The following is a 24,329-nucleotide window of genomic DNA, read 5'->3' on the forward strand; positions in this document are numbered from 1 at the left end:
TATCACGATAAAAAACAAAATTGCATATTAAATTAACGTAGAATTCTTAAAGCTCTAATCGCACAGATATTTCTTTAATTTCTCCTTGCGTCAATAACGCGCGATAAGCGCAATATTATCTCACGTGTTCCAAGAACGTTAAATTAGTCGTAAGCAACATCAAGAAACCTCTGTACCTGATACGAATCAAAATTCCAAGTCAACCACGAGGTGAAGATAAGATAAAGTAACAATGTCGGTACAAAGATGGTTAAATTACTTAATTATACCGATTGGTAGCTTGTCGCGACGATAAGCGCGCAATGTATATAGATAGACACCGTCATTTTTTTTTATCGCAATCTTACTCGAACCGGAAAAAACGACGGAGTCTTCTCGTCGAGTGAGCGATCGACTTTGCCGAGAATTCGCTGGTTATCCCGCCGTCTGATAACGCAAGTTAACGTGCTAAACGATACGCACCAACGGCATTATCGGATAGCCTCAGGGTACCTCGAAAGTCACGCACTTCCGAGACAACCCGAGGAACCAGAGATAAGCTGGGAAATAAACTCTAAGAAGATTATAATCACATTTAAATGCAAAAAGGTAATTTTCGTGCACATTTAATAATTTAAGCGGCAGCTATTACGACATTCCGATCACCTTCGAGTCTCAGTTACGTAATCGATACGCAAAAGTTTTTCGCGTGCAATTTTAATTAAAGATTTGACTACCAAAATTTGAAGCTAAAAATATAAAATTAAGCGTATGCTAAAAAGGACCGTTTCCGAGAAATTTCAAGGCGACGAGAGCTTCGATGATTTGCATAACGCGCATAGGCTATGTATATAAATTTGCAGCCGCGGTTTAAAAAAAAAAAATACACGAGTTGAAGAAGCGCATATTTCCCGTCGCTCAATCTTGCGCATCATATCGATTTGATATATCGAAACTTTGCTTTATCCGCCAAGTACGAAAACCGGATGCGTCTCGCTTCGCGACAACGGCGAGCGATCTATCAACGTCCCGCCAGGGAGTCTCGACGAATTCTCGTTGCGTCGCTCGAGCTCGCCTGGCTAAACTTCAATAATACGTTAGAGCCGTACTCAACTTTGCCCTCGAACACGCGAATCTGACGTGTACTCCCGGGAGGAAGAGTCATATAATATATTCTTTTTCTCGTATCCCGTATTTTATTTTTTACGTCTAATTTTGCTCGTTCCCGCCCGATACAGTTTAAAGCTCCTCGGGAAATTTCGAGGATGGCGAAAGCGCAGAACGGGAGAGCCGTAAGCGTAAGGAAAAAAGATTTAGGATGGTGAGGAGTCAAAAGAGGGAGAAATCGGAACGACAGCGGCGCCAGAGGTATTTATACCGTGGCGACCTTTGACGGCCGCGCCGACGTCTACGTCGACGTCGACTACGACCACCGAGACAACGACGGATGGTTCAATGAAGAAACCATCCGTCCAAGTAAATGTTGAAGAAACAGTCTAGGGAACGAGGAACCACTCAATAGTATTTATCTTGGGGTATATTTAACAAATCACCTCGACAACAATTTAATAATAACACCCGCTATTCGAGATGCAACACGATTATCTACGTGTATAATATAAATGATAAACAAACATCCGAAATTTACCGGTGTCGAATTAACAAAATTAAATTTGACCGTCGTTGCGGCTGATCGTGACAGTTATAATTAGCCGAGTAATTAATTAGTAATTAATTGGCAGCGATACGTTACAAAATTTTTTTCCCCGTTTCTTAAGCCACTCTTTTGAATCTCATGAATAAGTTAGCTGGAAGCGAGAGAAATACCACCCTAACAATGGGCGCAGAAGGGAGGACAAGATCGCGTGCTTTCCCGACGAGTACTTCGATGCTTAATTGAGACCGCCGAGTAAGCAGGGTTCGCCACTTTTGCTTTCAAGCTCGTGACTCGGTCCATGGTCAAAGGCGCGACTTCCGGTGGTGTCTACACTTTCGAGACCAACGACATCGACATACCCTTGACATCTTTCTTCGCGAATGAAAGAGCAAGGGACTGGCTTTCATATAAATCATTTTTTTTTTTTTTTTTTTTACGTTCCTTTTATGTAAATACGGATGCAACGTCGTTACGAAATAACATCTCGGAGAACGAAATGCGTCTAAGAAGTTGCGCTTAAAGCCGACGAATCACGCGTCCCTCATTCGCCGGGGAAAATTATTTTTGGACATGTTGAATCGATGCCGACATATTTCGCGGTCCGCCGAAAATCCTGATGCCACTTTCGAAGAAGACGAGTGCGTTACGAGACGCACGTCCGATAACGTCAGTCCGTCTCACTCGTCTTCTATAATTGTTCGATGATTCCATCAAATTTAAGATCTCTTTAGTCCGTAAATACAACGCTATTATTCATAGTAGCTAAATTAAAAGTACGTATGTGTAAAGCGACCCGTTTTATCTGCGCGACAAATTTATATTAAATTATTAAATCGGCGCCGTTTGATCAAAATTTGTATAGAAAAAAAGTAAACGATTATTTGTACCTACAATTAGTTATAAAAAAAAGAAAATTGCGATAAAATAAAAATTAAATGACAAATAAAAATATAGTTAAAAATATGTTTTAACGTACAGCAGAAATTAACCAGCTGTAACAAACCACACGTCGCGACGAGCTCGCGTCACGGCAGTTAACGCTTACAGCTCACTTTTAACGCAGCTTATCAAGTTGTACGTTGCCCGGCTGACTTATCTGCCGCGAGAGAATCTCTCTCTTACGAGCGCTTATCTCATTCCCCCGGAATAACATTCGGGCCTGCCAGCCTACGGCAAGCTCAACCGAAGATAGAAAGGTGGCGGAAAGGAAAAGGGCAACGGGAGGAACGAAGGACGAAGTGCCGCGGCACATTGTTCCCTCATGGAATCCGGAGGTTCGCGCAATTATTTTCGAGCGGCCATCCGACCGACGGAAATCCACTCCGTCGTCGTGAAACAAAGTCTCCCTCTTTCTCCCGAAGGTTCAGAGTAGAAAAGGGACGCGCGCGAGGACCCTCTCGAGGCACGCAGTTTATCGATCCCGGCCTCGCGCTCACCCGACCTCTGTCCTCCGTACGCACGTCGGCAGCCAGGACCTACCCTCCGGGAAACCAAGAGACAGGGTTTCCTCTTTCGCTCGCAAAACCTTAAGCCGCCGTTATTACGACTTTCACTTAACGCCGCGCAATTTTCAGCCCTCTGCCCCTTTGCCGCCGCATCAAGCGATCCGAATACTCTCCCGCGTTCTCCTCGCGACCGGAGATGTTCCCTCGAAAATTGATCGCAGGAAAAAATCCGTCGATAAAAGAAACCATCTCGCCTAATACCCGCCTAGTCAATTGTCCTTTATCCCAACCGTTTACTTAAAACAATGAAATATCGATGCTATTCCGAGACGCTCTCGTTCGGTGCTTATCTATAATAAATTTAAAGTTGTTCCCCGAACGAAAATCGACCCCGATTCGATTTGCAATTTCGAGTCCGATGCCAAGCCAGCGATCGGCTAACCAAGGGATCAACGCCATTCGACTTCCCATTTGATCGGAAAAGCTATTGCGGATTCCGACAGCGCAAATATGTACGGAAATCAAATATCGGCCTGCCACTGTCGTCGTTTGCAATAAGTTGACGTTCGACATTTTTAAAAAAATAAAAAAATAAAATAAAATAAAAAAATTAAAAAAAAAACTTAACTCGATCCCCGGCCGGCCAGAATCGGTCGCCGATGAATCGTTTCATCCCGACTGCGTGGATTATTCATCGACGTTCTTTATCCAGGATAACTCCCGAGCATCGCAAACTTCTAAATTTGATCATCTAAGCCGGTCAATTATAAAATTTTTTTCATTAAACTTTTCTCTTGCAAATTCGCGCGTTATTTTTTTTTTTTAATAAAATATTTTAGCAGCATAATTAGCTTTGATTATATTATTCTGGCTAAAGTCATTTTTTAAAACTATTAAAAGTAAATCTTATACAACTTCGGTCGTACATATTAGATGTTATGCCATACGTTGTAAAATATTGACATGAATTAACGACAACAGAACGTTCACTCTTTCACTCTTTCTGCACGTATATATGTTTAAAAATACTCCTATATCATCCCTACGTCTTTATGGCTCCCGTCCGGAACACCATGTACATTCGTCCAACAAAATACATACGCGTCTGCATCGGAAGTTTACACGAGCTGTGTTGTAACGAGTGTGACATCGCGGACAGCAGACAGCGCGTATACTGGCAGTATTACGTATACGAGTTACGACGACACGGCATCAGGGACACCGAGCTACTTACGAGGCTGAGTTCGCTACCGGAATTTCAAACGGCAAAGAGCGACTGAAGAGGAGAACGGAGATGGAGGCAATGGAGTCGAAATATGACGAATGTCAACTCAGACAATTACAAACGTATTTTTTTCATTATCAAAAACTAGACGAAAAAAAATTAAAGGATTATTTTAAAAAAGAAAGAAATAAATGTCTTTATCCCATTAAAGAAATAACGAGAACGGAAAGATGAAATTTAAAGCCTTAAATATAAATAAGGTCGCGATAATTTCGTCGTCGGTGGCGAATATTCCGACGAAGATTACTCTCCTTAGTATCCAAGTCGACAAAGTGACTCGGTATGCTAATACCGACGCGATGCGGGTAAAAATGCGGCTGGCAATCAACGTTTATATGAAAAACACTCCGACCCCACCCTGATAAACCGCCCCTAGCCTGGCATCGCCGTTTTCGCGAGGCCGCGATATTACTCGAGCCTTGCCTCCGCGAGCCAACAAGTCGCTCTCTTCTTTTCTTGGCTTTCTTTCATCGTCGTCTCGAGAGCAGAAAATAACCGGAACTTTGGACAGAGAATGTGACACGCCCACATCCTCCATCACCCCCCTTCACGTTGTCTTTCGCTTCGTGACTTTTCTGCGGATTTTCGACTAAAATCTTCTTTATTCGTCCGCAAGCGTCGACTGTCTCTAAACGAGCGAGATAACAGAAGTAATGGTTTGTGCCTAAAATGCTGTTCGGTTTTAACAGCCATTTTATATCGAGATCTTTTCAACCGAGTGTTATGCATTAATATCGAATATAATTTAATTTCTTTTCTTTAATTAACATAAACATATAAATAACTTTGTTATCTTATCACATAAAAGAGTTAATAATTATTAAAATAAAATCAAGTATTTCATCGGAAATAATGCAGCGCACACTTTTTATAAATTCTAGGATATTATTTAATGAATGTTGCTGTAATACAACCGAGCGGCATCGTCGACGTGTCAGAAGTATCGAAAGGAAATAAAAAAAACGACGTGCCTACAATTTCGACTCCGCGACGCTACGCCGTTTCGCGCAAAGCACAATGCAACAACTGGCTGCAGAGCGACAGACCTTCATAAAAAATTAATCTCCGGCACTGAAAAGAACGTAACACTGTGTTTCCAGCGCGATAAGTGGACCTGAATAAAATATGATTAACGACGGACTGTTATTCTTGTGCCAAGTTACTGCAGCCACTCTGTCCGGATAGGCATGTATCGCGTGTGCTTTTCGTCTTCTCGCTTTAACATTGTCGTCGTACCGAACAATTTCGGGCACTAAATCATGCCAAGAATGCTACGGAATTCTTACGTCCGTGACCGCGTGGTAACAGGATATATTTTAATGACAAATTCTTGAGAAGCTCGGAAACAATCTTCCTCCGGCCACTTAATGACTACCTAGGCTTTTTATTTCATTTTCGATTAAATCCCCGGCAGGAAATTAAATTAGTAATCTCACGATAAAGTTTGCCCGAGCTGCGACTAATATTAAGCGCGAATAATTTCGAATTTAATCGAGTTAATGTGTAAAATTTTCACCTCCCCTCAAAAAAAAAAAGTGTTTTAAAGCAATTCGTTGAAAAATAATTTATCACTGCGATATCATATTCGTAAATTGTGAAGCATTATAGAAATTCGCTTACGACGAACGATCGTGGGTTAGCGCGATCAGTTCGCCAAGTCGAGATGTCCTAACTGGCGCAAATTGGATTCTATTGGACTCGCGATTTTCAGGCGCCATTAGCGACGTTCAACCCTGTGAGAGAGACTGCGTTTGACCTGCTCAATGGCGCAGGGACTATTTGGGCTTCGTGGCCGCGAACGGGGTCCAATCGGGCACAAGGCTGGAATAGCTAAATCGTAGCCGTATCGCGAAAATTGCCGTGACAGCAGCGACGAGTGCGAGGAATATAAATTAAGAGAATATATTGACAGTTCGGTATCGAGAAATATCAACGTAATTTACCGTAAATTCGTTAGCCGTCAATTAATCATAAATATCGCGATAATTATTTGATTGAACGTATTTTACTTAAAATCAAAAATATATCCGACTAAAAGCGAGAAAAAGGGAATGCTTTCAAATAGCTGCGCTTCTTGTAATTTAAAAAAAAAAAAATGTTGCCGTCTTTAGAACACGCGATATGTTTATAACAATCTCATTCTTTTTTATTTCGGCTAATTAATTGAGATTTTGAAAATTTTATTTGTCCCCGGATACATTACTTACATTTTGTTTCTACCGAAACGTGTCAACAACTTAACTCACTCGTGTTCCAACTCGAGATAGAACAGGGTTATCTGGAATTCCTAAAGTTACGATCGGCTGGAGGCGGCGAAGCATCGAAAAATTCTTACGTTTTCGTTTGGACGGCGGCCAAGGACGGATTGCTCAACTTCAACGCTCGCATCTACATTCGCGATGGTCTTCGCCTCCCTCCATCTAACGTACAATGTCACCAGAACAATAATTGCTATGCACGAGTCGAAAACATCAATCGACAGTCAATCCGCGTACGCTGAAGCGCGTATAAAAGTACATCACTGCGAGTGAACGAGCATCAATCGATCTTCGATCATCAAGCGCTCCGAAGCTCACCTGATCCTCTCTCGACAACTTAGCAAGCATGAAATACCTGGCTGTAAGTAACACGACTTGCATTTCTCTTCGCGTAATATTAGATTAATTAATAAAAAGTGAAACAAGACGAAAAGAAAACGGAAAAAAAAAGTGAAGTAGAAACTTTTACCAGTTCCTAATCTGAGAACGTCGTAATTTCGTGAACGAGTGCGCCGGAAGCTTTTAATGCAGCGACACGCCCTTACACTTCTGTTTAACGTGTACAGGTCGGTTTGCTCGCCCTGGTGGTCGTCGCGGCCCTCGCGGAGGCGAAACCTACCGGAGCGGAGTCCATCGAACCGGCACGGGCCGAGTCCACCTCGCCGGAAGCGGGCAGAAACAAGCGAGGGCTGCTGCTAAGCGCGGCATACACGGCGCCGCTCGCTTACAGTGCATACACCTCCCCGGCGTTAGCGTACTCCGCATACAACTACCCTTACGCGTACACGGCCTATTCGGGCTACCCCTATTACGCCGCCGCCTACAGCGCGCCCTATTACTTGGCCTAGATACGCGGACACACAAGCCCGAGGGAACACGCCGAACCGAGCAGCCTCTCTCCAATTTTGACGACGACAACCGCCAAATTCGCCGATGGACCCCGATTTCACCAGAAGAACATACTCGCCCCACCCGTCATTACGTAAGATTCAACGATGCAAATTAATATCTCAGACGGAACGTCCGCTAAAAGATCAACTCCGCTTCCGTCAATAAAGTGCTCGAGTCGTTCACGTGCGAAATGGATTAACTATTACTCGCCGGGATTTGATTTTCGCGAACAAAGTTTTGTTTCACCTCACTCGAATTATGCCCGGCTCCTTATAAATTATTCTTCGCAACTATTTCCAAAGTAATACCAGGCAGCCGAGAGAACATTGGCCATTCGTATGCGCGATGCGGATTCTACGAGGCTCGCGAATAAACAGGAAGCAAACCATATTAAGAAACGGGCCTTATTCGAGCGAAAGTACCTTCATCCTCGTTGTCGGTAATATCTCTTGCATTTCTATCTGTGGATTACGTTATTCGGTCTCTAAAGAAAATACCCGTAACAGTTATATCGTCTATTTGAGGAGCATTTATTATCCCTATCGTGTATAAACATATGCAGCATCTCTACTCTACGAAACGGACAGTCCACCCATCTGGATTATAAAGAGAGCCATTCACATAACGCGATATATGTAATACATATATTATATTGTACTTTACTGTGTGAAAAAAAAAAAGATTGATTAACTATCATTCAAAACTCTCTTTGTGCATACAATGCATTTATGGATCGTATACTTGAGTGAAAATATCTCGATTATAATATCGCGTACAATGTAATTTTTTCTCTTCTGCGTAAATATCTGTAAATCTGAATTTTTACGAGAAGAATATTCGCAGCGTGATTCTATATAATATTGCTTATGTAAAAAAAAAAAATGTTGACGAAACGCTGCTAATATTTCTTCGCGATTATGTATCTTTCTTAAAATATCTGCTGTATATTCGCAATTATTAATAATGTAAATTACTATTAAAAAAATGAGTAAATATATAATGTACTATGCAGTAACACTCGGTCTTTTGATTTTTTTCTTTTCATTATTTCGCAAAATATATCATTGAGATTAACAGCATTTTTTCTTTCTTTTTTTTTTTTTTTCAGTAATTGCAAGCTTAATTTTTCTCTCGTCGCAAAAAAAATTAAGTCAAGAGATATAATTAATATTTAAAAAAGTCTAGATATATTTTCAACTTTATTCTTTTTGAGAAAAGTTCATTTCCAGCTACTTTGTACAAACAGAATTTTAATCGGGGCATACTTATAAAAACGGAATATTTAATGTTAAGTAGTTATTAAAGTTAGCTGAACTGTGGAATTTCAAGGTGCGGAAGGTTCGTATAAACGTTGAAAAAATGTCTAGCTTGACCTAAATATCGCGGGGTGTTATTCCGTTCCTAGACAGATAGAACTGTACTCTCGCCGACGACAAAGAAAGAAGTCTACGATCTATTTGGAAGACGAAAGAAAAGGGATCGCAGTTACGATTCGAGCGTAAAAAAAAAAACTTGTTAATTGCTTCGTTTAATCGTCACCATTAACTATCTAGCGTGACAATTAAGTTGAGTCGCGCGACATATGGATTAGTTAAATTATACCGAGATTACTTCGTTCGCCGCGAGAAACAAAGGCTTCTAAGATTTCACGCTCGTTTTAATCTCAGAAAGAAATAAACGCAGGATATTCTTAGAGAAGTTAAACCATTCACTTTTATTTTTTTTTCTTTTGCCTGGGAAAAAAACCCGCAGATTAATCTAAGAGAAATATTTTACCAATCTATTTGGATTTCCAAAGCAATTCCGAGGCTCCCTCGTTCTTTAATCGATTAAAACTGAAACGTTTGTCCCGCGATACTTTTGTTCGAATATTATTTCAGGATTCGCCGGGGAATACCGCCACGTGCACCGAACGCCTATTTTATCGAACGTCTCGTGTATAAAGCCGGCGCAGGCAGCAAACGCACGCGCGTAATCCTGGGATTTGAAGCCCCGTACCGGCGCGGTTACCGAACTGAAACGACCGGCGCATACTAATGGGTCCTTTTCCGAAACGTCGGGTGCACGTCTCGCGTTGTCTCGCCGTAGTTTCCAGTCTGGTAAAGATATTAATTGTCGCAATATCGAGCCCGAACGAAAATAGCTCGGGAAGTTTTCCAATCGTGACGAACCGAGGGCAAAACCGCGCTCCTCGTATCGCGATATACTTTATCTCATCTGTTTTCGTACACACATTTAACGTATTAAACGTATCGAAGTCTTAAACGTTGATTTGAAATTCTTAGGAGATACTAATAAATTCGTCGGGCTTTCCTTAATTAAATACGAGCTCGTAGATGTACGATATCCCTCGACTGTGCCGAGGCTTTGCATTGCAAATCGCAGCTCCCATCAAATCTCGAGATCTGCATAAGTATAAAAATAACGAAGGGCAATGGCGCCCGGGCTTATGTGAAATCTCACGAACGCTTTGCAGAAAAGGGTCGATAGCACTCGTCCCGAAATTTAGATAAACTCGCCCGTGTTTTCAACCCTCTACAATTTCCCCCCTACGGCGTTAATTAAACTCCAATAGAAGCGAAGTGCTTCCTCCGCCTCTTTCTCTCTCTTTCTCACCGTCGATATTTAAAACAGTTTCTTTTACTATCTGTGGTAATTAATGGCCCTCGAAACAAGCTGCCTTTACAGGTTTAGCGAAACTTCTAAAGAAGAAATAAAAAAAAAAGAAAAAAAAAGATAAGTTACACGTTTTACTAAAGTTCCCTTTTGCGAAAGTGAGCGCCAAGCGAGTGCGAAGATACGTGAAAATTTTTCGTAGTCAATTACGGGCCGACATCCGAAATAGGACATCGCACGCCCAGCGATAAAATGACAGCTGTCAAAGTTGTCGTTGCGATTTCGTCGTAATAGAACGTCTCTCTCGTCGTCGAGGCGACAGAATTCTACCCCGAGTCTCTCGAACGACACGTGCTCTACAGTGTTAGCGGAAAAAAAAAGTTGCCGTGATAATAGAAACCAACCGGTCGATTCTGCGATGGAAATAAGCGGCGGCACAGCGACGCTCGATATCTACGACGACGACGACGATTTAGCACGAATTTATTTTCGTACCGGGACGCAACGCCGATCGAATCAATAAGGAAGCACACGATGCGCAGAGGCCCTGCGACCTATTCCGGATCGACGTGAACCAATTTCTACGGGAGGCGCCAACTCGAAAGCGTATACATGTATAGAGGACACGGCTTGCTCGGTTTACCATTTATTAAAGAAATTAACGTATAGAAATGCTACATCGCGTTTGGCATACTTGAGATCGATAGATATGTCACATCGATCATAGTAAAAATTCAATCATTTCAAGTCTTAAGCACGATTCGCATAAAACAATATTTTCTTTATTAACCGTCGTAATATTAAGATTATTGATTGCTGCTTTATATTTTCGTCGAAGAAAGGTCGAACTCGATAAAAAAAAATTCTATTAAAATTTATAATGCTTGCCGAAGTTTTCTTACGTGGTAATTTGAACTCTTGGGCTTTAATCAATCGCCATAACTAATAATCTGATTAACTGGACTGTGATTAAAAGCCGTTTTTATTATGTATTTAGTTAAAAAAAGCTTCTTTCATATTTTTGCACAAGAAATATTTTTTTTTAATATTGCAATGATTTTTTTATAATATGAAAGACAAAAATTAATTACCTTTCTGCAACTTAAGTCAACCAGTACAGTTGATCGAATCGAGAACATTTGTAGAATGTGACGGAATACATACCTGAAACATAGTAAAAAATATGCACATTAATTACAAATACTTCAAAATAATAATTTTGTGCTAATTAAATTAATGTTTTTCAATATAATTATCGTCAATACATTTCACGTAAGTGCAGATATTGCAGAATACACTGTCTCTTTTCCGCAAGTTACTTTAACAAACAGATCGAAAGCTCCATCTCGCCGAAATAAAACAATTTTCCCAATTAAATGAGTTTAAAAGGAATAACGAGAAATATTATCAATCAAAATATTGTGCATCGCCGTTCTAACGAATTTAAATCATATTTAGCGTTCCCCTCTTCAATCCCCGTATTTTACCGAAGGGTGTAACAAGCCGGTTCCGCGCTTGTGATTAACACCGTGACGCTTCCGTGTTTCATCGGTGGACACATCGTCGTTATTAGCCTATTCGATCGTAAAGGGGGCAATTTTCGAAGTCGAAAAGCGCGGTTGGGGGGGAAATCGATCAGGCTATTCGACCGTCGGCGTCAAAACGTGGGAACGCCCGCAATTTCTCACCCCGAAGGAACGCGATCGAACGAAGGGTTAAAGGGTAAAAAAAAAAAAGAAGAAGACGGCTTTTGCTGGCGCGCGAAGGAAAAGGAGCGCGAAAGCACGCGGCCGAGAAGGAACCGGGAAAAGAGCGAGCAGCAGCTTCACGAAACTTAGCGGTGGAGCGCGGCGACGTAGGAACTTCCGTCATAAATCAAACGACCCTCCAGCGAATTTCGCGGGGAATAGCCCTTTTCCCTTGGCTTTCGAGAAGCAGAGACACGGAAAGGGAAAGAGAGAGGCGGAGAGGAGCATTTCTCACTTTTTCCCGGGCGCGCAAATCGGTGCGTTACGAGAGCCCTGCAAGGGCAGATCGATAAAGGGCCGCGCCAGGCATTGCCCGAATTCCGCAAATATTGCGTTTCCACCGTGACGTGATGTTGGGAGTCAATTAAACGGAACACCCGGTACACGCTCGGGCGTATTGAGCGACGTGGAAGTTTCACCCATATAAAAGAATTTTATCTCGAATTCTTGCACGATTAAAGTTTGGCGAGTGACGTATGCCGCGCGATCAAAGCACAGAAACATTGTATAATATAATAGTAAAATATTTCGCGATTAAAAATTAGTTGAATCTCTTGTTACAGACACTTAAAAAAAAAAAAAAAAAATGTCTACAGAGGCAGAGCATACGTTTCCGAGCGCATGTAGATATGCTCGACCACGTAGGTATCTTAATGCCGATCTGTCGGGTGTTTGCGGAGAATCAAGAAAATTAATGTAATAATATGAGGCAACGGTGCGAGACCGTCGTTTATGTTCTCGTTGCACGTAATGCCGCGCTGAGAACCGAGACTTTGAAGACCCTGGGTTCAACTTATTTGAGACCCCTGTCTATATTAACTAATTTTCAGAATATTTCTTTTTAAATTTTTTTTTCCCCATTCAGAAAATTATTATAGAAGAGTTGCAATTATTTTTGGTATCTATAATAAATTTAAAGCATTTATCTCCGATTTATTAATGGAGACAGTCGTCACGGACCGTTACAATCACCTAACTCACCGCTTCGCATAATGGCGCTGTTAAGTCTCATTAAATTACCTCGTTAACCTCTGTCACACAGAGAATGCGCTCTCTTTATAAAGCGTATCTGCGCGATCTCGAGAGTTAATCTCAAATTAAACGCAGCCTCGCCCTTTATCTGCTCGGGAAGGTATGCAGTTCGGACGTTGGCCGAATCGTCAAGAGAGAGAGAGAGAGAGAGCTCACGTAATCCGCTTCTATCGAGAAACTAATGTCGCGCGAGGGTAGTACCATGCTGATATTATTAACTCCCTCGCGTGTAAGGGGATGAACAAAACGATTCTCCCCACGCATAATTTGTTCGTCACACGTGTCGACTTTAAAGATATTGACCGAACCCCGAGACGCTAGGATTATTCCAGATTTGTCGTCTGATTACATTACGCGACTCGCGTATGATTTAATTGCCATTCTGAGTTACGTTACGGTATACAACAAAGCAGCAGATCTGGAAAGCTTACTCTAAGATTAATTTACGTTTACCAGAAGATCGTTGAAAATTAAAAATAAATCCCCTTACGTAGGTCACATTACGACATAATGTAATAATCTTTTTAACGAGATAAAAATAGAAGTAGGAACATGATAAATAACGTTATACAAAACATAGAATAAAACATCGGCAAATAAGTTTTAACGACGCGATAAATAATTTCCCAAGTGCGACTAAACTTTTTAAATTTAAAAGCAAATCTTATCTTTCGAGTCACATTTTTACGTACCTAATAGACGTAAAACAGAAGAATTATTGAATTCGTCAAAATAAAAACCACCAAAAATCGACAACGACGTCTGCGTTGGAAAACACCAGACGCGAGAGATAAAACGGTCACCGTAGCCAAAACAATCTTATTTTTACCCTCAACGGGTCGTCGTTTAATTAAACCGTGATTTCTACAACAGTCCGATACGCGAGGCGTTATCTTCCCGAGGAGGAAATTAATTAGCCATCGTATCTCAATGCTCTAATCGGTGTTAACGTGGACAAATACGCCGTCGATCGATCGGCGAGATCGAAATCCGCGAAAGGGCATATCTCCACCGTGAAAGACCGCGACGCGGAATCGACGTTTCGATCAACGGATCAGAATTTAAATTCTCACCTCACGGTTACTCGAAACTAAATTAATGGGCGGTCGATACGTCTCGACGAGCGCGCTCATAATTCCAATCGGGAAATTCCCAGCCGCTAATGTAAATCTATCTCACCACCGGCATATGTAGCCCACTGGTATAATTATCTTGCGCCGACGACATGTACTTGGCAATTTATTACTTGACAACTTATTTATACGACAATATCTTTTTTACTTTTCCCCCTCCCCTTCTCATTAAGTAATCCATTAATCTTTTTAAGACTCGAGACGAGTCAAAGATTAACCACCCAATAATAGCGAAAAGATTTTCTCTAAAATTTTGTTTCCTAATCCCTTTCCGATTTCTCGCGTCTCGTCTTCGCTCGGGAGACGAGGAGACTCGACGCTCGCCGTAAATTATTCTCGCTTACTCGGAATACCCGCCTAACCGATTACCAGAGCGCGAAATAGGAAGCGGTTAGGCTCGCCTAGCGGGCCGGCGGATTATTAAATTTAATACGGCCAATTACTCGAGGAGAGCGGCGAAAGCTAATAGCCGTGGACGATGGCGTTGCGGTCCTTAAGGCCCACCGAAGTTAACCGACTAAACGCGCACACAGAAAGCGAGCGGAGGAAAAGAGAAAAAAAAGGGAAAGAGAGAAAGAGAGACACGGTCCCTAATGACGCCGTTAAATCAAACAGTCGTGCCATTATTAACTGTGGACAGATCTAACGGCGGACGAGCGCGAGAAATACCACCTCGAGCGGTGGCCGAGAATAAGCACTCTCGCTGAACGCGGCGGTTAGGCAGTTGCGAAATTGTTCGGCAGCCACGAAGAAAGCGCTCGTCTTTGCGGAAGATCGCGCGGTATACGCGACATTTCGTCAAGGCATTCGTAATTGCTACGGACGCAAGAAAGATGCGACGACATGCCGCGAACATAGTAGCGTGAATACAAGAACCACACGACCGGCACGATTTCCAGTGAGATATTTTGCAATTGTCGGCTTGTTTTCGCGATTTTCAATTACTACTTCTTCCTTCAAGTTTCTTATTTTATTTTATTTTTTTTTTTAATTAAAAATCTCTTTCGTTGTTATTTCTTAACTTCAATGATTTGCGATAAAAATATGTGGAGTCAAAAATGCTCGAGGGATGTTTGAGAATTACTGGTTTAGAAGTAGTTTTCGTTTTTACAGCGCACTCTTCAGGTCTCGAACAGATCCGAGAGAGACTTCTCCTAGCATGTAACGCGAGTGGAATAAAGAAAGGGAAAGCTCGTTTGAACTTGCTTTCAAAGTAAACACATTAACGATCGCCTTTTTCGCGTACGTAGGTGTATTCGAAACTCTCACGCATTTCTACTCAAAGCGAGCTTAATTAAGAGAAACGATCATCACTTTCGTATTTCTTAAACGATTCCAAAGTTAGAGCTACATTCACAGTTCCAAGTTAAAATTCTTTGTCGAGAAAGTAGGCTATTCTCGCTCCAAAAAAATTATAAATCTAAATTTTGTTTTACAGAAAAATTAACCTTTTGTCACAAACATTTAAAATTTGAAAAAGACAAAAATAAAAAAACGCGAAAGGCTCGGTTTCACCAACGCGAGTTAATCTAATCGGTCGGCTGTTTCTCGTAAGACGCATCCGCTATATCGTCACGCGCATATGTTACATACGTAACATCGGTATGCCGAGAATGCGACTAACAACCCAAGCGGGTACACTCGTCGGTCAAGTAATTATCCGCGTTACGTCTCGCGAAATGTCTGGTCATTACTAATCTGAGAATCGCCAATATATCGCGTCGATTACATCCCGAACGGAAGGGGACGTTATTAAGTGAACGTTCCTTTCGTCAATATATCCTTAGCTTCCTAAACAAAACGTATTCCGTCCGTTCGTTGCATTTAATTCTTCGATTTAATGCGCTGCTAATGCAACGTTATTAGAAATTATTAATGCCGCAATATTCCGCAGCGTGCACAGATATCTACTTGAATATTCATCGCGAGCTTCCCCTTTCGCCGATAAAACGAGCAATTTCATCTCGCGATTCGTACGCCCGTTATCGTGAATTCGCAAACGAAATTCATCGGCCGGGTATACGCGCCGGCAGTTTCTGGTCAGATTCCAGAACTGTTTATGCGTCTTTACGATTAAATACGTAAACCCCCGCGTAAACCGTTGCCAAAAGAGCGCGGCCACCGCGCACGGATCCGTTCGCATGGGTACCTTTTTGCATTAGAAGGTATATTTACCGTGCGAGAGCACTCTCCCGAGAGCCGGCCTCGCTCGCGAACGCGACGAAATTACGTAACATCCTTTATTTACGCAAGCACATTTTCATTTTTCACCTAAATAAATTGTTGCGCGTGTCACCGCTCGGGGCGACGGAGATTCAAATTTTATTACGCGAATTAAAAATGGATCGGTAAACGAAAAGCATAGGATAACGATACGCTTAAATTTTCCAAAATATCGAGAAATCACGGAGTTAATAAATTTTATCTTTACATGTTTACTAATTAAGCTTGATTTTGCATGCGGAATTACTGCGTATTTATTTATTGCGTGTACTTGTTTGTGACAATTTTAAACGTTTATGATTATTAAAATTAAGTTTGTACATCGGGGTATGATCTCCGAGTAAAAGAGAATTTTTTTTAAAGTAGTCTACATGTATATTTTATAGTCACAAATACTAGATATTGTTATCTATTGTGATATCCGCCGATAAAGAAAAAGCATTTTTGTATCATGTACGAGCAATAAATACAAGTTTTAAAAACTCGCTATTTTTCAAACTAAAAGTGGTCGAAGCAAATGGATAAATTCTGGTCACCGCAATCGATCATTACGAAGTCTATTGTTAGAAAAAATACTCGAAGAATTGTTTTGCGAGCTTCTCGACGCTTAATGTCGTTTATACAGTAGACTTATTTTTACCGCATTGTAGATGCATTTAAGTCCTTATATTGAAAAATAAGATTAAATACATTTGTAAAGAACCGTGTTGATAGAAAAAACAGAAAAATCCGCAGAGCCGACGAATATAATGCAAAATAAATTTCGTTATTCATAAAAAAAAATTGTAATAAAAAGCCTCAACGTTTTGTCGTTTAAAATGCGTTACGTGCCACGCGAGCGACGAGATACAAGCGTCAAATTCGACACAGCTTTCGCACAAATACGTGACAAATATACATTATCACTCGTCTACGTTTGTGTGGGATTCCGAACTATGCAAATTGATTACGTAATTCATAATTATAACGCCGAGCAAGAGTGGTCACAAATGCAAATGTGAATAAAACCGCAGAATAATATCGCCGGAAGGGGAAAAAATTGAATTTTACATTCCATTTTTGCAGGTCAAGGAGATTATCGGGATAACCATAAATGAAATGTGATGAAGATGACGTCTATATTTCTAAATTCTCTCGAGAGAGCTTGCCTCAGGAAAAATCGTCGGTGTAGGTAAGTTTAAGAAACCGAAGACTGAATCCGAATGTGACGCCGAATGCCGGCGTGGCCGAAAACCGCGTCGAGAAAACGACGAGCCATCTTACCTCGTAAATATCGATCTCGCGACGGGCGGCCGCGGGGGTGGGTGGTGGATGGCGGCACGAGTCGACAGGGGTTGCAGAACGGGTGAGCGAGGCTGGCAGGTACGACGTGAGCACCGGGCGCAGTTCGCGACGCAGTAGTACAAGATTTGCACTGGCCGGACCTCGCGGCCGAAGAAGACGGACGACGAACACCGGAAGGAAAAACCACCGGAAAGCATGGACGACGCCGAGCGATTAAGATTCGCGAAGAAACGGCTTCTTTTCTCTCCCGATTCTACCGCGTATTTATTATTACGTTTAACTCGCGCGCTGGCACACTCACAGATCTTATCACTCACCTCGCCGTACCGTAGATCCCTATCGCGCGCTTCTCAACCCGAATTATCCGACGTTCGTGTTACGTTAAATATTCTTAAAAAACCACGCACCCGCGCAACCCTTAAAAAGCTCGAGTCATTCGGTGTGTCGTCTTGCGGCGAGAACTCCGCGCGAGAAATAGTGACGTGCACCGTGGTCGCGCCACGTGGTCCAAACAGCGCGCGATTCGCTCGCCTTACCCTGTTTACGTATCCGGGATGTATACACGTCGCGGACGTGTGCACGTGCGACCGCGACGCGCGATAATCACGAGACGCGGAACGATCCCTCCGAAACCCCGGAATGAAAAGAGAGCGTACGCCGGCCGGAAAACTGCCGGCTGGACGAGGGAAGGAGAAAGGCGCGGACGGCCGAGGAAACTGACGTAACCGATGTGAAACGGAGGATGCGACCCGGTGCACGTAAAAGGTCGCGAGAGACTGACCGAATATCGGGGTAGTCGAAGGCACCGGAGGCTGACGCGCGCGCGCGGCCGGTTTCCTCTGCTCCCACTCGCAGCCGATAGCTACCACCAACGCCATCGCCGCCACCACCACCGCTATCTCCTCCACCAGCTGTCCCTTCGACGAGGAAAGCAACCTCGAGAACAAGCCGCGATATCCTTCGGAGCGCGTTAACTCCGTTTTCTATTACTTCCACTTCCGCGTAAACTTAGGCCTTCATTTCGTTACGCGCGTTTCATCCCGCCGTTCTTTCGCGTCATTTCGTTACGCAAAACGCCATTCCGGATCGCGGCTCGCTTTAGTACGCACGTACAACTACTAAGCACGATTGGAATAACTTGTTACATTCGTTATACGCGATAATAAAAGACTAAAAGAAACGATTAATTCGTAGCGAAACATTTCAATTTGAATTACCTCGTTTAATGTAACAGTATTTTCTTCTATCGTAAAAAAAATTTATCCTAACGAAACAGAGGAAGTCACGTAAACGCTCCATCCGCTGTGCATGTTTGATCAATTAATTACTTGTTCCAATTAAAATAAAAAGTATAAAACTAGACTTGGTAAACTTCTTGTTTATTTAAAAAAGTTTACGCTTTATCGCAGTTACATTTCGAGAGTTATTCATAAAATGTTTTTTTTTTTCCACCCAACTTGTTTTTTTATTTTTTTAAGTTTCAGCAAACCGCAGTACGTGTTATCCTAAGCGCGATAAGAAATCGATAACGAATGAATGCCCGAAGCTCCGTTGTTCTCGGGCAGCTTCGTTGTGAAAAATGATAATACGCCTGCTAAAAATAAAACGCGTTATCACGCGCGGCGCCCGCTGCGGTTCCCGACGATCGCGGCTCAATCTTGCCGAAATGCGGGGCCGATAAAAATATCGCGGAGACACCGACGTGCGTAACGCGGCGCGATGCGTGTCACATTTTTATTTATTATGCCTCGTCCGACACGCAAGCGCGGGCCGAGCAAGCTTCCGTCGGATATATGTATCGGCTGATCTCGTAAATATTTTATGCAAATATTTGCGTATGCCTCGGCGGGGGAATAAAAATCGACTTCCGAACCTTTCAACGCCACTTTATCGAGTTTGCCGGAAGACTTCCGCGGGAAAACAGCGCGCATGGCTTTCCTCGCGTAACGGGGGAAACGCACGTTTCACATAATAAAAGAACGCTAGAACCCTCGTACAGCACGCTCTCCGAATCGTTTCCTTCGTCGACGTATCGCGAATCTAGCGTTTGGATTCTCTTCGTCGCGCAGTTTTCTCGCGAATGTAAAATCGAATAAAAATATATTCCAACCGTTCGTTATACAATTTTTTTAAATTCTTTCTCTTTATCTTTCGGACAAAAAAAATTATTACGTAAGTATGTAATAGTTGTTGAACCGTTAACAGTATTCATCTCGATAGACTGAACGCGAGTTGCCACAAGACCGGACTTATATGTGCAGTTCTCGCACAAATTGGAGCATGTTCTACATCCGCGCAATCGATTGCCGCTACTCGTTGCACGTGCGATTTACACACGGTTATCAAATTGATCTTCCGACTCTTATTAAATCGTTGAGAAATTCAATTTTATTTTATTGCTGAGAAACTAAGACGTTTAATCAAACGTCGGTACCGTTTGATAAGAACTTGAATTTAAGTATCGATCGTCCCCTAAAATATTTTTAATTCATTATTTCGCAGATGAAGACGTCGATCGCGTTATTAATTTTGGACCACGTTAAATCTGTTCCCTGTGTTTATCGACCGGCTGCTATCATTTATTAATAATTTCCACGCGATCGTATTTTCAGAAGCGGATTTTCAACGAAGCGGCAAATGAAGAACCAGGATCAACGCGAGCGAGCTCGGAAGACGACCAGCTCGGCCAAGAGGAAGAAGTATCGAACCAGAAAATCGACCTAACTACAGCGATAATGTATCCTTGTAATCGGCTTACAATATCTGTACGAACGCGAACACTAACGCGTAAAAACATGCGAATACACGCGCGCGCGCCCGTACTTGCTTCATGCGTGAATGCACGTGATGCAAAGCTGCGAATTTAACGGCAATCTAGTTATTAATTACCAACCGTGCCATAATTAGATTGTTTGAGGAGCAAATATACAGAAGATTCTGAACTATGGAGTTACTTTTATACAGTTCAACATCAAGAAGACGCAGAAGATAGAAAAAGTTAATTATAAATCTAAATCTTTTTTCTTTTTTTTTTTTCAATAAAAAAAATGTATAAATGTACTTTAAATTTATATTAATAAAATTTAATATTATTTATTCAATACAACTCATATTAATATAGATGTATTTCGACGAGTTTTGCACTTGTTTAAATATGTCCTCGAGAAAGTCAGTTTTCGAAGAATAAGTTTAATTCGCGCATACATTTGCTTGTGAGAAACTCACGCTGACTAAGCCGCCGGTATGTTAATTTCGTTGCTTTTAATCCAGAAGATGCGAAATCACCGAGCGGCGCGGATTAATTAAAGTTAATTAAGCGCGGCGGACGCGATGCGTTTCGCAAGGTTCACCTTAAAAAGACCCATCTTCATATTTGAGCTCGCCAAGGATAAGCTCACATTCTTTGCCAACATTTAAACGTCAATTTGCCACGATGAACAAAAGAAAGAGAGAGAAGATTAAATCTTCTAGATGTCTTCTTTATCTTTTTTTTTTTTTTTTTTTTTTTTTTGTAGTTAAACCGCGATCGCGCTTCAAGACGAAGCTTTCCCGCATTCCGAAAGTATTCTCAAATCAGAAACGCAATTTCGGTTATCATCCTTCACGGAAATTCCTTCGTGTGCGCGAACGGATGCGATCTTTATGAAATTTTCTCGATGGAAAAGCGATGATGCTTACACAGAATTACGGTGGCTGGTTTACCAAGAAAATAGAAAACTAAACAACGATCAAGACCTGTTCGTTTAAACATATTGAAAATTGAACGAAAGAAATTATATTGGTTTTTATGTAATATAATCTTATTAAAAAATTTAATTAATTTAATGTTACACAATTGTCAAAGAAAAAAAAAATAAGAAAGAAGATCTCGAACGTGAGAGTAAACGAGAGAGAAAGAGAGAGATCAGACGGCTACCTTCCAACTCTAAAAATAACCACTTTAAGCCATACTTTCACCCTTTTCAACAGCAAGCCGAAGTCGTATCGAACACGGTAATGGTGATGATGGTGGTGGAGTAACCCCGAGCACAATTACACGTAATTGAGTTAGGCATTATGAATGCCGTCGAATAAGATCGTATCAGCAGAGTAAAGCAATCCCCAGATAAACCCCCAAAAAGTTGTCATCTCTGATTACTTAAATATTTCTCAAAAAAAAAAAAAAGAAAGAAAAATCTCTTAAAAAAAAAATTCTAAAAACTTATCTACAACATATTAATTCTAAGTAAATATCTTGGTAAATTTATCTCTATAAAAGGAATTTTGACACCTTTACCCTTCGTATCTGCAAGATCGTTATTTCGTAATATGCATGCCAAATATTTGTAATCTACATCGAAATGTTAGCGCGGCATGTTTCCCCTCGCGTATCCGCGGTCATCGTCCGTATCTAACCGTGAAACAGGCCACTCGCTCGCCGAGAATCCCAGCTGCGCGAGGAACCAATTACACGCCGTGCCGTACGGCTGGGACTTGAAGTCCCCGCTGTAGAATTTACGGGATTAATGCCGATTGGAAACTCCACCGTTCGGTATATCACTTACCAAGTACTCGTAATACTACTACCTTACTCCGCCAATAATGCTTCACGCATTTTTAATACTTTCGATCGAAAGTTATGCCAGACACCATCCGATTACATCATTTGCTTTTACATTTGCATTCACGTCCTCGCTATACTTTTACCTAATTTATCAATTAACCAATTCAATTAATTTCGAACTAGTTTTATTTATTCGAATTAATTTTTACAAGTGCAATTCTCTAATATATTTATCTATTGCACAATATAATCGTCTCTGTGCTCGTCGCCGCGAGACTTTTTGAAACCGCTAGTGATCGCTACCGGCGTTCCGCGCTATTAACGGATTACGTCTAATAATGGCACGGAGGTTCCGTGTCATTAGACGGGTGAATTAACGGGACACGCGTACGGCCAGGCCTACAAGAAACGCCCACGGGTCGTTCTCACGATCCATGCTAGACCGACACGAGGTTTCCTACTTTAACGAAAGGAAACGCTTCTCCGCTCCACCCACCTTGTTTTTCGACGTCCCTTACTGTCGGTGTGTCTTGCAATACCGCAGAATAAATACCGGACAAACGGAAATACGACGGGATTAGAATCCACGATATAATCGGTGAAATCGACATTTAATATAAAAAAAAAATTAATTTTACAAACGTGCACTAAGACGGTAAATCCGCGATTTCCGTTCTGCGAAAGAATTTACGTTCATACTCGAAGATAAAACTTACGCACGAATAGCGAGAATCTTATAAAAACTTAAACTTCGGCACGCAATCTCTTTCTCTTTTTCTTTATTCTTTACCAGGCGGTTGCGAATTTTTACCACGTGTCCGAATATTAAATCGTCGAGTCACGAGAACCGAGAATATCTTCATCGATTGCTTATCGCGTGCGATATATCCGCTTTAATTCTTCAAACGTAGCTCCGGCGACACTTCGCGCTTCGTTGAGCGTGCGTCAGGGATGTGACGTCAAGTCGCGTATTCTTCATATATATATATAGAATATATGCATATATTATCTTTCTCTCTTTCTACATAAATACACGTCTAGTACAAAGTGAATTTGAGGAGGAAGAGAGAGAGAGTCTGACCGACGAGAAATATCGTAGGCGGAACGGCTGACACGGCTCGAATAAGTGACGAACGTGAGCATACAAACGAGATTACTAGGACAATAGACTTTGAGTGGATAATCCAGGTAGAATAGCTCGAGAAATCCTTCCTAAATGTATCACAGTTACCAAAGAAAATTCGAAATCCAGCAAAAGAGTCAGCTACAAAAACGCGCGTACATGATAGAAAATTTAAGCCTTTTTCTTTCATAATTTTTCTCTTTGTTTTTTTTCCCTCCCTTCAAGAAACTTTCAAACGAGATTAGATTCGGTCGTTGCTTAATAATGTAAGAGATCGATCGTATTTTGTGCTAAGAATAGGATTTATGTAAGGAATTCAACTTTGATATTTAATATATGTATATTCAAACTCTTCTGGACCTGGTATCTTTAGCAAATTGTCCCTCATCTGCCAAATTAGCCGATTAAACGTCCGTCAAGATAGGGAAATTATACGTGACAGTCATGACGTTTACATTACCTTCTCGATCTTACGGTTGGCTCGAATTAAACATTCACGAATCGCAACAGCGATCCGTATCACAAAATTATATATCAAAATACACATTTTGCAAAATCTAAATGTATTATATAATATTTTAAATAACATAAAATTATAGAATTTAACGTTGAAAGCTCATTATCGCACTGTCATCTATCGCGCGATTATTGAATTAATGACGCATTGATTTCATTTCAATTTATATGTATATTTAATCCTTTACTTCCGTTAATAAATGCAATTAATTTTAATCGGCTTAACTCGTACAGTTATTAAATTTGTATCTTTTTATTTATAATTTCGAAGAAATAATTACGTCGCGTAATACCTGCTACAACGGGATACGTGCAGTTCTGTTTGGTTAACATTTGTTACGATCGACAGGTAGTCTTCCAGGTAATCCGATCAGCAGGAAACCGACAAGCTTCGACTGAACAGTACACAAGACGACCCAAATTAATGCTATCTCGATTATACTAAAACCTAATCGACGCCCTAAAATTAGTTTTACCTATTTCTTTTTCAATCAAACAATTTATCTATGCTAAAAGAATTATTTCATTCGCTTAATAGTATTCAAAGAATTAAGATAAAAATAGAAAGACACATCGATTCTCATTTATAAAAATTA

At 41.3% G+C, this 24,329-nt stretch overlaps 1 protein-coding gene across 4 annotated transcripts in view; it reads right to left on the minus strand.

The window, feature by feature from the left end:
- The window catches only part of Bsk (mitogen-activated protein kinase dJNK), an 83,265-nt gene that overhangs the window by 42,138 nt on the left and 16,798 nt on the right, over positions 1 to 24,329 (minus strand). For 2 of the 4 annotated variants that reach the window (XM_070664582.1, XM_070664558.1), the window contains exon 1: positions 17,531 to 18,291. The exons of the other annotated variants lie outside the window; for them this stretch is intronic. The gene's annotated coding sequence lies outside the window, so the exon portion shown is untranslated. Of the gene's footprint in view, positions 1 to 17,530; positions 18,292 to 24,329 lie in introns of those variants that run through there. 4 annotated transcript variants of the gene reach the window in all.

Source organism: Cardiocondyla obscurior, linkage group LG01 (genome assembly GCF_019399895.1).
Source record: "Cardiocondyla obscurior isolate alpha-2009 linkage group LG01, Cobs3.1, whole genome shotgun sequence".
In the NCBI taxonomy this organism is placed as follows: Eukaryota; Metazoa; Arthropoda; class Insecta; order Hymenoptera; family Formicidae; genus Cardiocondyla; species Cardiocondyla obscurior.